The sequence below is a fragment of the Aethalodelphis obliquidens genome, unplaced genomic scaffold, assembly GCF_003676395.1.
Source record: "Aethalodelphis obliquidens isolate GAN/ISIS:26980383/991018 unplaced genomic scaffold, ASM367639v1 scaffold98, whole genome shotgun sequence".
Lineage (NCBI taxonomy): Eukaryota > Metazoa > Chordata > Mammalia > Artiodactyla > Delphinidae > Aethalodelphis > Aethalodelphis obliquidens.
The window spans coordinates 1,287,658-1,303,579 of NW_020838042.1; the positions used below are offsets into that span (position 1 = coordinate 1,287,658).

The following is a 15,922-nucleotide window of genomic DNA, read 5'->3' on the forward strand; positions in this document are numbered from 1 at the left end:
ATTATAGTTGAAAATTTCCCTAATATGAGAAAAGAAATAGCTAATCAAGTCCAGGAAGCACAGAGAGTCCCATACAGGATAAATCCAAGCAGAAACACGCCAAGACACATATTAACCCAACTATGAAAAATTAAATACAAAGAAAAAATATTAAAAGCAGCAAGGGAAAAACAACAAATAACACACAAGGGACTCCCCATAAGGTTAACAGCTGATCTTTCAGCAGAAACTCTGCAAGCCAGAAGGGAGTGGCAGGACATATTTAAAGTGATGAAAGAGAAAAACCTACAACCAAGATTACTCTACCCAGCAAGGATCTCATTCAGATTTGAAGGCGAAATTAAAAGCTTTACAGAGAAGCAAAAGCTAAGAGAATTCAGCACCACCAAACCAGTTTTACAAAAAATCCTAAAGGAACTTCTCTAGGCAAGAAACACAGGACAATGAAAAGACCTACAATAATAAACCCAAAACAATTAAGAAAATGGTAATGGGAACATACATATCGCTAATTACCTTAAATGTAAATGGATTAAATACTCCAACCAAAAGACATACACTGGCTGAATGGATACAAAAACAAGACCCGTATATATGCTGTCTACAAGAGACCCACTGCAGACCTAGGGACACATACAGACTGAAAGTGTGGGGACGGAAAAAGATATTCCATGCCAATGGAAATCAAAAGAAAGCTGGAGTAGCAATTCTCATCCCAGACAAAACAGACTTTAAGACAAAAACTATTGCAAGAGACAAGGAAGGACACTACATAATGATCAAGGGATCTACCCAAGAAGAAAATATAACAATTGTAAATATTTATGCACCCAACATAGGAGCACCTCAATACATAAGACAACTGCTAACAGCTCTAAAAGAGGAAATCGACAGTAACACAATCATAGTACGGGACTTTAACACCACACTTTCACCAATGGACAGATCATCCAAAATGAAAATAAATAAGGAAACACAAGCTTTAAATGATACATTAAACAAGATGGACTTAATTGATATTTATAGGACATTCCACCCAAAAACAACAGAATACACATTCCTCTCAAGTGCTCATGGAACATTCTCCAGGATAGATAATATCTTGGGTCACAAATCAAGGCTTGGTAAATTTAACAAAACTGAAATCATATCAGGTATATTATCCGACCACAACGCTATGTGACCAGATATCAATTACAGGAAAAAAATCTGTAAGAAATACAAACACATGGAGGCTAAACAACACACTACTTAATAACCAAAAGATCACAGAAGAAATCAAAGAGGAAATCAAAAAATACCTAGAAACAAATGACAGTGAAAACACAACGACCCAAAACATATGGAATGCAGCAAAAAGCAGTTCTAAGAGGCAAGGTTATAGCTATACAAGCCTACCTTAAGAAACAAGAAACATCTCAAATAATAAAAAATAAAAAACCTAACCTTACACCTAAAGCAATTAGAGAAAGAAGAACAAAAAAAACCCCAAAGTTAGCAGAAGGAAAGAAATCATAAAGATCAGATCAGAAATAAATGAAGAAGAAATGAAGGAAACGATAGCAAAGGTCAATAAAACTAAAAGCTGGTTCTTTGAGAAGATAAACAAAATTCATAAACCATTAGCCAGACTTATCAAGAAAAAAAGGGAGACGACTCAAATCAATAGAATTAGAAATGAAAAAGGAGAAGTAACAACTGACACTGCAGAAATGCAAAACATCACGAGAGACTACTACAAGCAACTCTATGCCAATAAAACGGACAACCTGGAAGAAATGGACAAATTCTTAGAAATTCACAACCTTCCGAGAATGAACCAGGAAGAAACAGAAAATATGAACAGACCAATCACAAGCATTGAAATAGAAACTGTGATTAAAAATCTTCCAACAAACAAAAGCCCAGGACCAGATGGCTTCACAGGCGAATTCTAGCAAACATTTAGAGAAGAGCTAACACCTATCCTTCTCAAACTCTTCCACAATATAGCAGAGGGAGGAACACTCCCAAACTCATTCTATGAGGCCACCATCACCCTGATAACAAGACCAGACAAGACATCACACAGAAAGAAAACTACAGGCCAATATCACTGATGAATACAGGTGCAAAAACCCTCAACAAAACACTAGGAAACAGAATCCAACAGCACATTAAAAGGATCACACACCATGATCAAGTGGGGTTTATCCCAGGAATGCAAGGATGCTTCAATATACGCAAATCAAACGTGATACACCATATTAACAAACTGAAGGAGATAAACCAGATGATCATCTCAATAGATGCAGAGAAGGTTTTCGACAAAATTCAGCACCCATTTATGATAAAAACCCTCCAGAAAGTAGGCACAGAGGGAACTTTCCTCAACATAATAAAGGCCATATAAGACAAACCCACAGCCAACATCATCCCCAATGGTGAAAAACTGAAATCATTTCCACTAAGATCAGGAACAAGACAAGGTTACCCACTCTCACCACTATTATTCAACAGTTTTGGAAGTTTTAGCCACAGCAATCAGAGGAAAAAAAGAAATAAAAGGAATCCAGATTGGAAAAGAAGAAGTAAAGCTGTCATTGTTTGCAGATGACATGATACCATACATAGAGAATCCTACAGATGCTACCAGAAAACTATCAGAGCTAATCAATTAATTTGGTAAAGTAGCAGGATACAAAATTAATGCACAGAAATCTCTGGCATTCCTATACACTAATGATGAGAATTCTGAAAGTGAAATTAAGAAAACACTCCCATTTACCACTGCAACAAAAAGAATGAAATATCTAGGAATAACCCTACCTAAGGAGACAAAAGACCTGTATGCAGAAAACTATAAGACACTGATGAAAGAAATTAAAGATGATACAAATAGACGGAGAGATATACCATGTTTTTGGATTGGAAGAATTAACATTGTGAAAATAACTCTACTACCCCAAACAATCTACAGATTCTATGCAATCCTTATCAAACTACCACTGGCATTTTTCACAGAACTAGAACAAAAAATTTCACAATTTGTATGGAAACACAGAAGACCCTGAATAGCCAAAGCAATCTTGAGAAAGAAAAACGGAGCTGGAGGAATCAGGCTCCCTGACTTCAGACTATACTACAAAGCTACAGTAATCCAGACAGTATGGTACTGGCACAAAAACAGAAAGATAGATCAATGGAACAGGATAGAAAGCCCAGAGATAAACCCACGCACATATGGTCACCTTATCTTTGACAAAGGAGGCAAGAGTATACAGTGGAGAAGAGACAGCCTCTTCAATAAGTGGTGCTGGGAAAACTGGACAACTACATGTAAAAGAATGAAATTCGAACACTTCCTAACACCGTACACAAAAATAAACTCAAAATGGATTAAAGACCTAAATGTAAGGCCAGGCACCATCAAACTCTTAGAGGAAAACATAGGCAGAACACTCTATGACATAAATCCCAGCAAGATCCTTTTATACCCACCTCCTAGAGAAATGGAAATAAAAACAAACAAATGAGACCCAATGAAACTTCAAAGCCTCTGCACAGCAAAGGAAACCGTAAACGAGAGGAAAAGACAACCCTCAGAATGGGAGAAAGTATTTGGAAATGAATCAACTGACAAAGGATTAATCCCTAAAATATATAAACAGCTCATGCAGCTCAATATTAAAAAAAAACAAAACCCAATCCAAAAATGGTCAGAAGACCTAAACAGACATTTCCCCAAAGAAGATATACAGATGGCCAAGAAGCACATGAAAATCTGCTCAACATCACTAATTATTAGAGAAATGCAAATCAAAACTACAGTGAGATATCACCTCACACCAGTTAGAACGGGGATCATCAGAAAATCTACAAACAACAAATGCTGAAGAGGGTGTGGAGAAAAGGGAACACTCTTGCACTGCTGGTGGGAACGTAAATTGATACAGCCACTATGGAAAACAGTATGGAGGTTCCTTTAAAAACTAAAAATAGAATTACCATATGATCCAAGAATCCCACTACTGGGCATATACCTAGAGAAAACCATAATTCAAAAAGACACATGCACCCCAATGTTCACTGCAGCACTATTTACAATAGCCAGGTCACGCAAGCAACCTAAATGCCCATCGACAGATGAATGGATAAAGAAGATGTGGCACATATATACAATGGAATATTACTCAGCCATAGCAAGGAACGAAATTGGGTCACTTGTTGAGATGTGGATGGATCTAGAGACTGTCATACAGAGTGAAGTAAGCCAGAAAGAGAAAAACCAATGTCGTATTTTTTTTTTTTTTTTATTTTTTGCTATACGCGGGCCTCTCACTGTTGTGGCCTCTCCAATGTCGTATATTAACGCATATATGTGGAACCTAGAAAAATGGTGCAGATGAACCGGTTTGCAGGGCAGATATTGAGATACAGATGTAGAGAACAAACATGGACACCAAGGGGGATAGCGGCAGGGTGGTGGTGGTGGTGGTGGTGTGATGAATTGGGCAATTGGGATTGACATGTATACACTGATGTGTATAAAATGGATGACGAGTAAGAACCTGCTGTAAAAATAAATAAATTAAATTAAATTAAAAAAACAAACAAACAGAAAAACACAGGCTACTGGGTCCCAACCCTGCAGTTCATGATTCTGTAGGTCTGGAGGGGCGTTCAAGAAGTTGCATTCTAACAATTTCCCTGGTGATACTGACACTTCTACTCTAGGGATCACCCTTTGAGAATTAACCACTGGTCTAGCATAATGGTCCTTAATCTCCTGGAGGTCATGAATGCCTCTGTGAAAACGATGGATCCTCTCCTGAGAAACCTGCACAAATATTCATAAACATAAAATATGACCGATAATTTCATGGTCTTCTGAGACCCACTAAGAGGGACTGGAGAGCAGTAGCCTACCTCCACTTCCAAGAAATACAATGAATTAATGAAGACAACAAATCTTTCAAGTACCATTTTAATAGAAAACTCTCAGGAAAAAGAACACATCAAAAATGTCACTAAAGGGCTTCCCTGGTGGCCCAGTGGTTAAGAATCCGCCTGCCAATGCAGGGGACACGGGTTCGAGCCCTGGTCCGGGAAGATCCCACATGCCGCGGAGCAACTAAACCCGTGTGCCACAACTACTGAGCCTGCGCTCTAGAACCCGTGCTCTGCAATGAGAGAAGCCACCACAATGAGAAGCCCGCACACCACAACGAAGAGTAGCCCTGCTCGCCGCAGCTAGAGAAAGCCCGCGCGCAGCAACGAAGACCGAACGCTCCTAAAAATCAACAAATAAATAAATTTATTTTTTAAAAAGTCACTAAAATGTGATTTTTGCTTACTTATGCATCTTGGAATTAGTCATAGTGATCCCAGGCACAAAATGACTAGATTTGGGGAAGGGGGCACACCAAAAGGCAGCCCTTGAGGGCTAGAAGGAAATTCCTGTCACCCTAACCACATTCAAGTAATCTGGCCCTTTCCCATTTTGCCCTGCCATCCGCTTGGGAAATAAATATCAAATAAAAGAGGGGCTGGTGGGGAACATGATGGAAAAGGGGGGTGGGGCATTCAGCCAGGGGCCTGGGGAAAGACATGGAAGTTGGTACCTCTGGGAAAGCGTAGCTATGGCTCTAGGATCTCTGTACCTCAGTGAACCAGTTCAAGATTGAAACAAGAGATAATTAAGAATATGCTTAAAAGGAAACCAAATCGGTTGTGCTACAAAATGATACGAGACAATCCCTGTTGGAGAGAAGGAACATTTTGATTTCACGCTTTACCTAAGAATCTTCCTCACATGCCTTCCATAACCCAGCAGTATAGATGTTTTTAAATGACCCTGAAAAGAAAGCAGACGTGTTCTTTATTTCATGCAAGGAAAGCCATCGTTCCTTTAAAGAACCTCAGGCCTGCTCTGCCTACATACATGAAGTCAGGAACATGAGGCAAATATTGTATTATTCATCTTGGCAACTATAAATTCAAGTGATGGCTCTGAGGCTGGGAAACAAAGGCCCGCTGAGCCGGAAAGCAGAACTCTGCCTTCAGCTCCTCGAAGAAGTGATAGCGCTACAGGCAAATCTCCCTGTAATCATCTGGGGGAAATAACACCTCTGAGTCAAAGAAGATTTTCTGCTACTGCACAGGACTGTTTTACCTAAAGCCAGGAAAACTCTGTCTGATGATAACGTTTTAGCTGCTGATTCGTCACCTCTGTCTTCGATTCCTCTCAGCAAACTTTTATTGGGTCTCATCATGGGCACATTTACAGAGCAATTTCCATGATGATAAAAATCTCTTCAAATGAGATTTAAAATGTAATTAAAGGGCAGATTTGATGTGGTAAAGGAGTTGTTGTGCAGTGGCCATACATCATCATGCCACAGAGTGCTCATTCAGCTAGCCTATGGCACGACCCCAATTTTCCTCTGGTAAGATTACATGTCCTTGTTTCATGCTAATGGCTTGATTAGGGAAAACTAAAAAAAAAAAAAAAAAAGAAAGATAAAACAGCCTCTCTATTGGAGAGACTAGTCCATGAATAGGAGTTAGATTTATGTACCCTCCTCCGTTCATTCTGCACCTTAGACTTCAGAGGCTGCAAGAAACTCCTCGGATACAGAGGCGAACACGACAAACTGACAGGTGAAAGCTGGAAGGACCTGCTTGCCTTGAGAAGCGGATCTCCATAAATCCTAGGGCCTGTTCTCATGGTTTTAAGGGCAATCGCCTGAAAAGTGGAAACTACAGGTTATAGCTCCCTGAATGGATGAATGCTTGCTTCTGGAAAACTGTGTGGAGCCTGAGAAAGCAAGAAAATATTCCTTGAGCAGTCCATTTTTGAAACCTCAAAACTAACTGAGATTACTCTTCGCTATAAAATCAAAATGATTTTAAGCTTTGGAATTTCCCAAACCCCCAAATATCTGGCCTACCCAGATCCACAATCATAAGTACCCTCAATCGTGGTATTTACCAAATGATATGAAATGATTTTTTACTGGGCTACTGGTTTATATTCTGACAGCCAATCATATAACATGATATGGAAATCATATTTTTTAACACGCAGGGCAAAACAAAACTTTCAAAAGATCAGATTTCAGATCTAAGATCACAGTTAAATAATAGGTTGCAGGCACTCAGAAGAGGATTTGGGCCTTTTAAACACCATATGTTCATTACCTTCTCTTTTCAACATATCATGATATTCACAGGAAAAAAAATGCCATATAATGCCTGAGTTATTATACAGAGCGCTGAGGGTTTCACTAAGTTTCTTCTGTGCTCCTCTCTTTGCCTAAGTGAAATATTCCTTTGGGAACAACACTTTGTCTGTGGAATCAAATTTATCTTTGTGATACTGGGAGTTACAAAATAACTCATGTGTTTTAAAGTATCACTAAATGTATGGAATTAAATTATAATTAGTAAACATAATTTGAGGGTCTTTAATTTAAGGATGATGACAAATTCTTGTCAAATAGTTATCATGCTTTTAAGTGTAATAATGTTTTCAGAGACAAGAGTAAGATACTAGCAAAAATAACATACATTTTTGAAGAGAAAATGGCGACTGTACCTTCGAAATAAAAGCAACTTATACATCTCTCTAGTCCAAAAAAAGAAAGCTCACAAATTAATCTACAAGTTTCACCTCCCTTATTGAAGATGCAAGGCCTATTTTCAATTTGCTTTAATAGCAAACAATTCATGGGAAGTTTGATTTCACTATAACAATAACCTCTTTTAGCCAAATAACCCTTGTCAACCCCTGGATAAAATTTTCTGCCAAAGAATTCCCCTACTTCCCACTCACCACCAGAGATAAAAGGACTGAAGCGACAGCACCATTCTCTGTAGGACTGTTTGCTTGCACTCAGTCAGCCAAGCTTCCATGCCTGAGTTCATTGCCATGGAAAGTCCTACAGGATAACTTGGAGAGCAGCTACCTCTATTACTTCTCCAAACATCCCACTGCTTCCAATTACCAATTACCACTGATTTTCTGTTATAATCAGTAGCCTTGAAACTCTTTTAAATGCAGAAGAGAAAATCCTAGGCAAAATTGGGAACAAAAAAGAGTTTCCGTGTTTCTGAAGAGTGGCGTTGTGCCTGCGTGATTGTTTTTCATCAGTTTTGACTTCTCAGAGAGGCAGTATTTCTTTTCATTTATTTCTCTAGGCTGACATTTCTTTTCACAAAATAGTTAATGAGCATGGTGCAAATCTGGCATTCTTCCTTTTGACATCTTTACTCATGAAATAAGTAAAAGCAGTCCCCAACTCACAAAGAGTTCTGTAACCAAAAGTCATTTGCAAGTCAATGGTTCAGAGCGCAAAATTCAAATTTCCACAGAAGCAACAGCTATATATGTTTGACACCAGGACAGTCACGGCTATTTGATCTCAAACATGGATGATCTAAGTCATTCTGATAGCACTACTTTGGGTTCTGTGATTTGAGAAGCATACATCTTTTGGGGTACAAAAGGGAATCAAGTATGAAAAGAAAATCTCTCTCTTTGAATCCTGACTCCGCCCAATGCAAAACAGTAAGCAAAAGACACCTGAGATGGGCATGAACGAAATGGGCATGTACCTGTCATTCTACCTCCTGGTGCCTGGTCATCTCTACCCCCCGTATTTCCTCAGGTCCCTAATAATCCTTCTTTCCTACCTGTTAAAAACTGCACTCCCAGAGCATAGTCCGACCACTTTCACGTTCTGGGAGATTTTTACCTTTTAAAAAGAGGAAGCTGAAGCTGGCAGTGTGCTCGGCGGTCCCCCAATCTGTCTCTTGCTTCAACAGTGTTTGAACAGAACAGACCCAGGGATGCCCTTTGCTCCAGCCTCCGACCACCCTCCAACCTTTTTTCCAGTTGCGACCTTCGCAATTAGCCAGTCAGCTATGCTTGGTCACTGGGACCGCCAACACCATATTTTGAGCTTAACTCCGTATGACCGATCCACCACGAGCTCCCAGATTCGTCAGAATGATTCCGCAGAGGTGGAGGCCGCCGTCAACCGCCTGGTCAACATGCATCTGCCGGCCTCCCGCACCTACCTCTCTCTGGGCTCCTATTTCCACCGCCACGACGCGGCTCTGGAGGGCCTGGGCCACTTTTTCCGCGAAGTGCCCGAGGGGAAGCGTGAGGGCGCCTAGCACCTCTTGAAAATGCAAAAACAGCGCAGCAGCCGCGCCCTCTTCCAGGACATGCAGAAGCGTCTCAGGATGAGTGGGGTGAATCCCAGGACACTGTGGAAGCCGTCGTGCTCACGGAGGAGAACCTGAACCAGGCCCTTGTGGACCTGCACGCCCTGGGCTCTGCCCGTGCACACCCCCCCTTCTGTGACTTCCCAGAGAGCCACCTCCTAGATGAGCAGGTGAAACTCATCCAGAAGATGCTCGACCACCTGACCAACCTCCACAGGCCGGCTGGTCCCCAGGGGGCGCTGGGCGAGTCCCTCGTCGAAAGGCTCGGCCTCCAGCACGAGTAGGAGCCTCCGGAGCCCAGCGGCCTTTGAGCAGCCTCTGTGGCGTCAGGGTTTCAGCCTGAAGCCCCGCTCTGCAGCCACTAGGCAACTTTTTAACCACCCTGGAGCTCTCTCCCAAGCCTTGGACCAAATGGAAACAATAAAGCTTTTTGCAGCAAAAAAAAAAAAAAAAAAAAAAAAAGGAAGCTGAGTTAAACCAAATGAATCTCAAATTGGTAGAATTTCAGAGAGTATAAGAATACAAAGTGAAATATTCAGATGGTAGCAAAAGTGTCTGGGGGCGGAAAGGCTTCAGCCATTCTTGCTAGGAAATCCACAGTACATTGGTTAATACTACGGATTGGCTCACTCAAACCTCTACACTACCCTCCATCCAACTGAGCGGGTTGGAAATTAAAAACTGCATTTGCCAGACTTCCACGCAGCTAGGGCTCTGGACATGAATTAGGTTTTTTTTTTTTTTTTTTTTTTTTGCGGTACACAGGCCTCTCACTGTTGTGGCCTCTCCTGTTGCGGAGCACAGGCTCCGGACGCGCAGGCTCAGCGGTCATGGCTCACGGGCCCAGCCGCTCCGCGGCATGTGGGGTCTTCCCGGACTTGGGCACGATCCCGCGTCCCCTGAATCGGCAGGCGGACTCTCAACCACTGCGCCACCAGGGAAGCCCGAATTAGGTTTTAATAAGTTAGGGTTGTCAGATAAAATACAGCGTGCCCAGTTAAATGCAAATTTCAGCTAAACAATGGATTTTTTTCTTAGTGTAAGTATGTTGAATGCATTGTTTTTGTTTGCTAAATCTGGCAACCTTACATCAACAGATGTATCTGTGAGTGATTTAGAAGGTGGAAGTAGGGTCTTGGCCATCTCTCTGCCCCTTTTGGCTGTTTCTGTCGGCTAGTTTCGTCATAAGAGCATGAGATTTCCCATATCATATTTCCAAAGTGTATTCTCCAGCTTCTGGGTTGAAGAAAGGCAGTTGCTAACAGGAGCTACAAAAGTGGTAGCTTCTAGATCTCAACTTCCTGAATCTTAGTTCACAGTTACAGAGTATGTTCTTGAATTCATTGCTTCAGTGCTACTTCAGAGATGGTAGTTCCCTAGGGGATGAGTTCTATCTGACTTTAGAGTTCTGTGCTGGAGGCCAAGGCTAAAATCTGCTCCTTCAGCCTCTCCAAAGATTTAGTATGCATCTAATCCTCTGTACTAAACCATTCTCTGATTATCATACCTAGAGTAGCTTCTTTTTTTGTGAATTGAACTCTGACCCTCAGAGCCAGCTTCTCTATTTGTTTCTAGTACTGGCAGTGTCTTCCTTTAGTCAAAGGAAGTTTGTAGCCTTAAAAATCTACAAACAATAACACTCTATGGTTTTCTCAACATGGCTCTTTGTCACAGCCATGTGATCTCCCATAAAAGGGCAGGAGGAAGTGAGGCAGGCAGAGGGATTTGTATCTCTGGATTAATGTCTTATTTGTAAAGAAAATACAAGATACTTTAGGTTGTGGCAACACATTAAAATAGCCACACATTATGTCATCATTCTTTACAATAATCTCACCATTATTTTCCTTATCTCTTTTGTTCCTCATATCTGGATGTCAAATTTACACTGACAACATATTTGATGCCTAGGGAAAAGATATGAGTCAACAGTTTCATAACGTGATATTCTATTAATTAAACATGATACACTGACATTAAACCTCCAAAAAAAAAAGAATATCACAAACTTGTTTCATATTCAAGTCATGGGGAGGAGTGAAGAGACACTAAGGAAAGACGGTGAGCTTGCAGGCCTGGCTCGCCCATGTGAGGTGAGCTCTGGAGAAGCGAGCTTACCTCTGTGCTGTCAGCACCTGGCAGAGTGCTTAGCACATACTAGGCACTCAATAAATTGAGCTGAATTTTTTAATCATCTGGCTGCATTCACCTACTCTGCGTATGTCTCATGCATAATTTCATTTCCTAATAGTACCAAGTTCCAACATCAGGAGACACAGACATGCAAGCACTGACCATCTCTGGAGGTCAAGGTTTTCTACTTGTGTGTCCATGTAACAGGGTGACTCTACAGTTTATTGTCCAAACGAGAATACTTTTGAGAGTATATGGGGGTGCTATTAATAATGACATGAGGATAACAGGCATAAACTGGGACTGTCCTGGGCAAAGCAGGATGGGTAACTTTACAGCCATCAGTAAAGTGGGAAAAATGTCCTAAGTCCTTACGCTTTTTCACTATCAGCTGAGGCAGCCTTTCTTCCTACTCATTCTCTCCAAGCAACAAAAGGTCTGGGACAGGATGTTTCCTTCCTGCCTGGGGTTCACTGAGGGTGGTAAATTGATCCCTGTGGCTGTTTCTCCCATTGAGGGAAGGACAGTCAGAGAAAGGCAAGAGGTTCGGGCCACTGTGTGTGCACTCAGGTGCCTCCTCACCACGCGGAGTGAATACCTTCAGCTCTGTTTTCTATGGGAAGGAAAATAAAAAGAGGGCCGATAACAAAATGCCCTTCAAAGAAAACATTCTGTGAGCCTGTGTGTAGCGGAGATAAGAACTAGGACACTGCCAAGAGAAAGATCCTAGAATAGCTTCTTGAAAGATCTTTTATTTTTTTTAAAAAAGGAATATAAGTGAATGTTGCTACAACATCTATTGTGTATCGTCTGCCATGTTCCTCTTAGCAAATGAACATCAGCGTTTCTGCATTTGTCAGCAATGCAAACTGGCGAGAATTCACTTTCTTGAAATTTACTTTGATTTCTCCTTCATGGAGAAATAATTCATTCCGTACATATTTCAAACTTGACATTTAATAAGCACCAAGTCTACGTCTACAAAGATGGCTTTGAGGGGCTCCCATGTCAATCAAAAGTTTCTCCCAAGACATTTCTATGCATATCTAAGGAGAACAGGGAGGTTAAAAAAAAAAAAAAAAAAAGAAGAAGAAGAAGAAGAAAAAAAAGAAAACCAAGAGCATGAACGACAAAATTCAGGATTTTGGTTCATAAGTCATGGATCAAGAATTGGTTTACCATAGGTGCACGGGGAGGCAAAGATATACAATGGAGAAAAGACAGTCTCTTCAGTAAGTGGTGCTGGGAAAACTGGACAGCTACATGTAAAAGAAGGAAATTAGAACACTCCCTAACACCATACACAAAAATAAACTCAAAATGGATTAAAGACCTAAAAGTAAGACTGGACACTATAAAACTCTTAGAGGAAAACATAGGCAGAACACTCTTTGACATAAATCACAGCAACGTATTTTTTGATCCACCTCCTAGAGTAATGGAAATAAAAACAAAAATAAACAAATGGGACCTAATGAAACTTTAAAGCTTTTGCACAGCAAAGGAAACCATAAACAAGACCAAAAGACAACCCTCAGAATGGGAGAAAATATTCGCAAACGAATCAACGGACAAAGGATTAACCTCCAAAATATATAAACAGCTCAGGCTGCTCAATATTAAAGAAACAAACAACCCAATCCAAAAATGGGCAGAAGACCTAAATAGACATTTCTCCAAAGAAGACATACAGATGGCCAAGAGGCTCGTGAAAAGTTACTCAACATCACTAATTATTAGAGAAATGCAAATCAAAACTACAATGAGGTATCACCTCACACCAGTCAGAATGGGCATCATCAGGAAATCTACAAACAACAAATGCTGGACAGGGTGTGGAGAAAAGGGAACCCTCTTGCACTGTTGGTGGGAATGTAAATTGATACAGCCACTATGGAGAACAGTATGGAGGTTCCTTAAAAATCTAAAAATAGAATTACCATATGACCCAGCAATCCCACTACTGGGCATATACCTAGAGAAAACCATAATTCAAAAAGACACAGGCACCCCAATGTTCACTGCAGCACTATTTACAATAGCCAGGTCACGGAAGCAACCTAAATGCCCATCGACAGACGAATGGATAAAGAAGTTGTGGTACACATATACAATGGAATATTACTCAGCCATAAAAAGGAACGAAACTGAGTCATTTGTTGAGACGTGGATGGATCTAGAGACTGTCATACAGAGTGAAGTAAGTCAGAAAGAGAAAAACAAATATCGTATATTAACGTATGTATGTGGAACCTACAAAAATGGTACAGATGAACTGGTTTGCAGGGCAGAAGTTGAGACACAGATGTAGAGGACGTATGGACACCAAGGGGGGAAAACCGCAGTGGGGTGGGGATGGTGGTGTGCTGAATTGGGCGATTGGGATTGACATGTATAGACTGATGTGTATAAAACTGATGACTAATAAGAACCTGCAGCATAAGAAAACAAACAAACAAACAAAGAAAAACAACTAATACTAAACTTTCTTTGGGTTATTTGTATGGAAATATGTTAATATAAATGTTTCAGACATTACCTGAAATTTCTAAAAATCTTATATGTTCTGGTATAATGTTATAAGTCATAATTCTAGTTATTACTTTAAATGTATATCTCAGAAATAACTAAAAAAAAAAAAAAGAATTGGTTTAAATTCAAAGTCCCTAATCATAGAACTTCAAAGAGATGTGGCAAATTATACACATCAGCCTGTTCCTTCTGAAGAAAAGCAGAGAGAAGACAGTGCAGTGGAAACCTCCCGCTAGTCTGGTTGCTCCTGAGGGCAGGAACCATGCCTGCCTTGCTCACTGCTGTATCTCCAGCTTCCAGGATGCGAGTTGCCATGCAGCGGCTTTTGTTTTCGAGAGAGAGCTATCAAATAAACCATTGGATAAATTAATGAATGGATCAGTTATGTAAGAAGTCAAGTAACTGCAGAACATCAAAGAAGGTTGATAATGAGAGTCAAGGAGTTGGTCACCTTGGTACGTCATAGACGGTAGGGAACCTTGGTATGTAACTAAATAATGGAGCACCAGTTTCTCTTGCTAGCGGTCCAGTTTACTGTATGATTGTCTTAACCATTTTTTTCCTCCAGTTTTCCAAGTCACAGCAGTTCTCCTCACTTCCCCTGGTATGACGGTAGGATTACCATTTGCCATTCTCCATCCATCCATTCTTTCATTCTACAAACAAACACTGAACACTCGCCGGGTGCCCAGCCCCAAGATGAACTTGACAGACACGGTCCCAGCCCGGGCTAAGGTTTTTCTCTTTTAAAGGAATAATATCACGGTTTAGATCAGGTACTCTGAATACAAAGCACCGTGAAAGCTGGACAACTCTTAACGCAGCAGAGATTCTAGGACATGACGAACAAACCTGAGAGGATCTTTTTAAATTTAACACTTAGAAAATCAGCTCAAAGGTAAAACTGTTTGCACAGAAAACGACACCATTTAAGAGGAGATTGAGTAATTACTGGGCTCTTTTGATGAGGCAGAAAACCTATCCTGGGAGTTAAAATCTCAAGGTAGACTTTTGGCCTATTTACCTGTTTGGACTAGCCACATGGTCCTAAATTAATGACATAATTAAAAACTCCTCTTCTCTACCAGAACCCCTCATCTTATATGCAAGGTAGCTTTGGGGCCTAGGATTTATAATAACAAACAAGCCAACAAACCAGAAATCAAAATTTATTTTGCAGTATCTTTTATCAGATTTCATGGACATTGGTGTATATTTAATTTTTAAAAAATTCGGGAAGGTTTAAACTGGGGAGGTGAGAAAAAAAGAAGGAAAAGAAATGGAAGTAAGTGCAAGGAAGATTCTGAAACAGTTTTCATAAACTTAGAAGCAATGAAATGGACTTAAACCTGCAAACAAAAAGAATTTCATTGCTCACTGATTCTGTAGCCAACACTTTCTCTAATATCCCAGAGCAGCTATTTCAAATTGCCACTCTCCTTGAATCTCAGACTCTACCCCCATCACCCCGCATTTAACTACTGTTTCCGCTTCAATGAGAAACAAATTCAATAGAAGGACGCTATCTTAAGCTTTCACCTAACAAAAGTACCAGCAACTACACCTATTCTTCCCTCCTCCCCTGCAACTACAATAGAAGATGTGCCTTCATTCCTACCTGAGGTTACTGGTTATCCCTCATTTCTTCTGCATCCTCAACCTCTCCCTCTCTACTGTCTCCTTCCCACTGGCATTTACAGATGCTCAAGCCCCTCCTGTCTTAAGACCATGCTCTTCTTCCTGTGCCTACATCCATCTTCTGTTACTATGGTCTTTCTCTTTTCCCATCACAGCTACAAGTCTTGAAAGACTTGCCTTACCTTTGCTCCTTGATTTTCTCAGTTCCCAGTCATGTCTCAACCCACTGTAATCTTGGTTCTCTGTTTACCACTGAGTAATCACTGGGTTCTTCAAAATCAACAGTGAAGTTACTCACATCAAGGTTATCAGTACCCACCGTGTTGCTAAATTAATGGAATATTTTTTGGTCTTATCTTTTACGTCTCTTTCACAGTACTTGACAAACCTGAATGCTACTCTTTTT

General features: G+C 40.6%; 1 protein-coding gene and 1 pseudogene across 4 annotated transcripts in view; one reads left to right on the forward strand and one right to left on the reverse strand.

The window, feature by feature from the left end:
- Positions 1 to 15,922, reverse strand: part of DMD (dystrophin) — a 2,234,319-nt gene that overhangs the window by 402,033 nt on the left and 1,816,364 nt on the right. The window lies entirely within an intron of this gene.
- LOC113614516 (ferritin light chain pseudogene) lies at positions 6,554 to 9,497 on the forward strand (annotated as a pseudogene).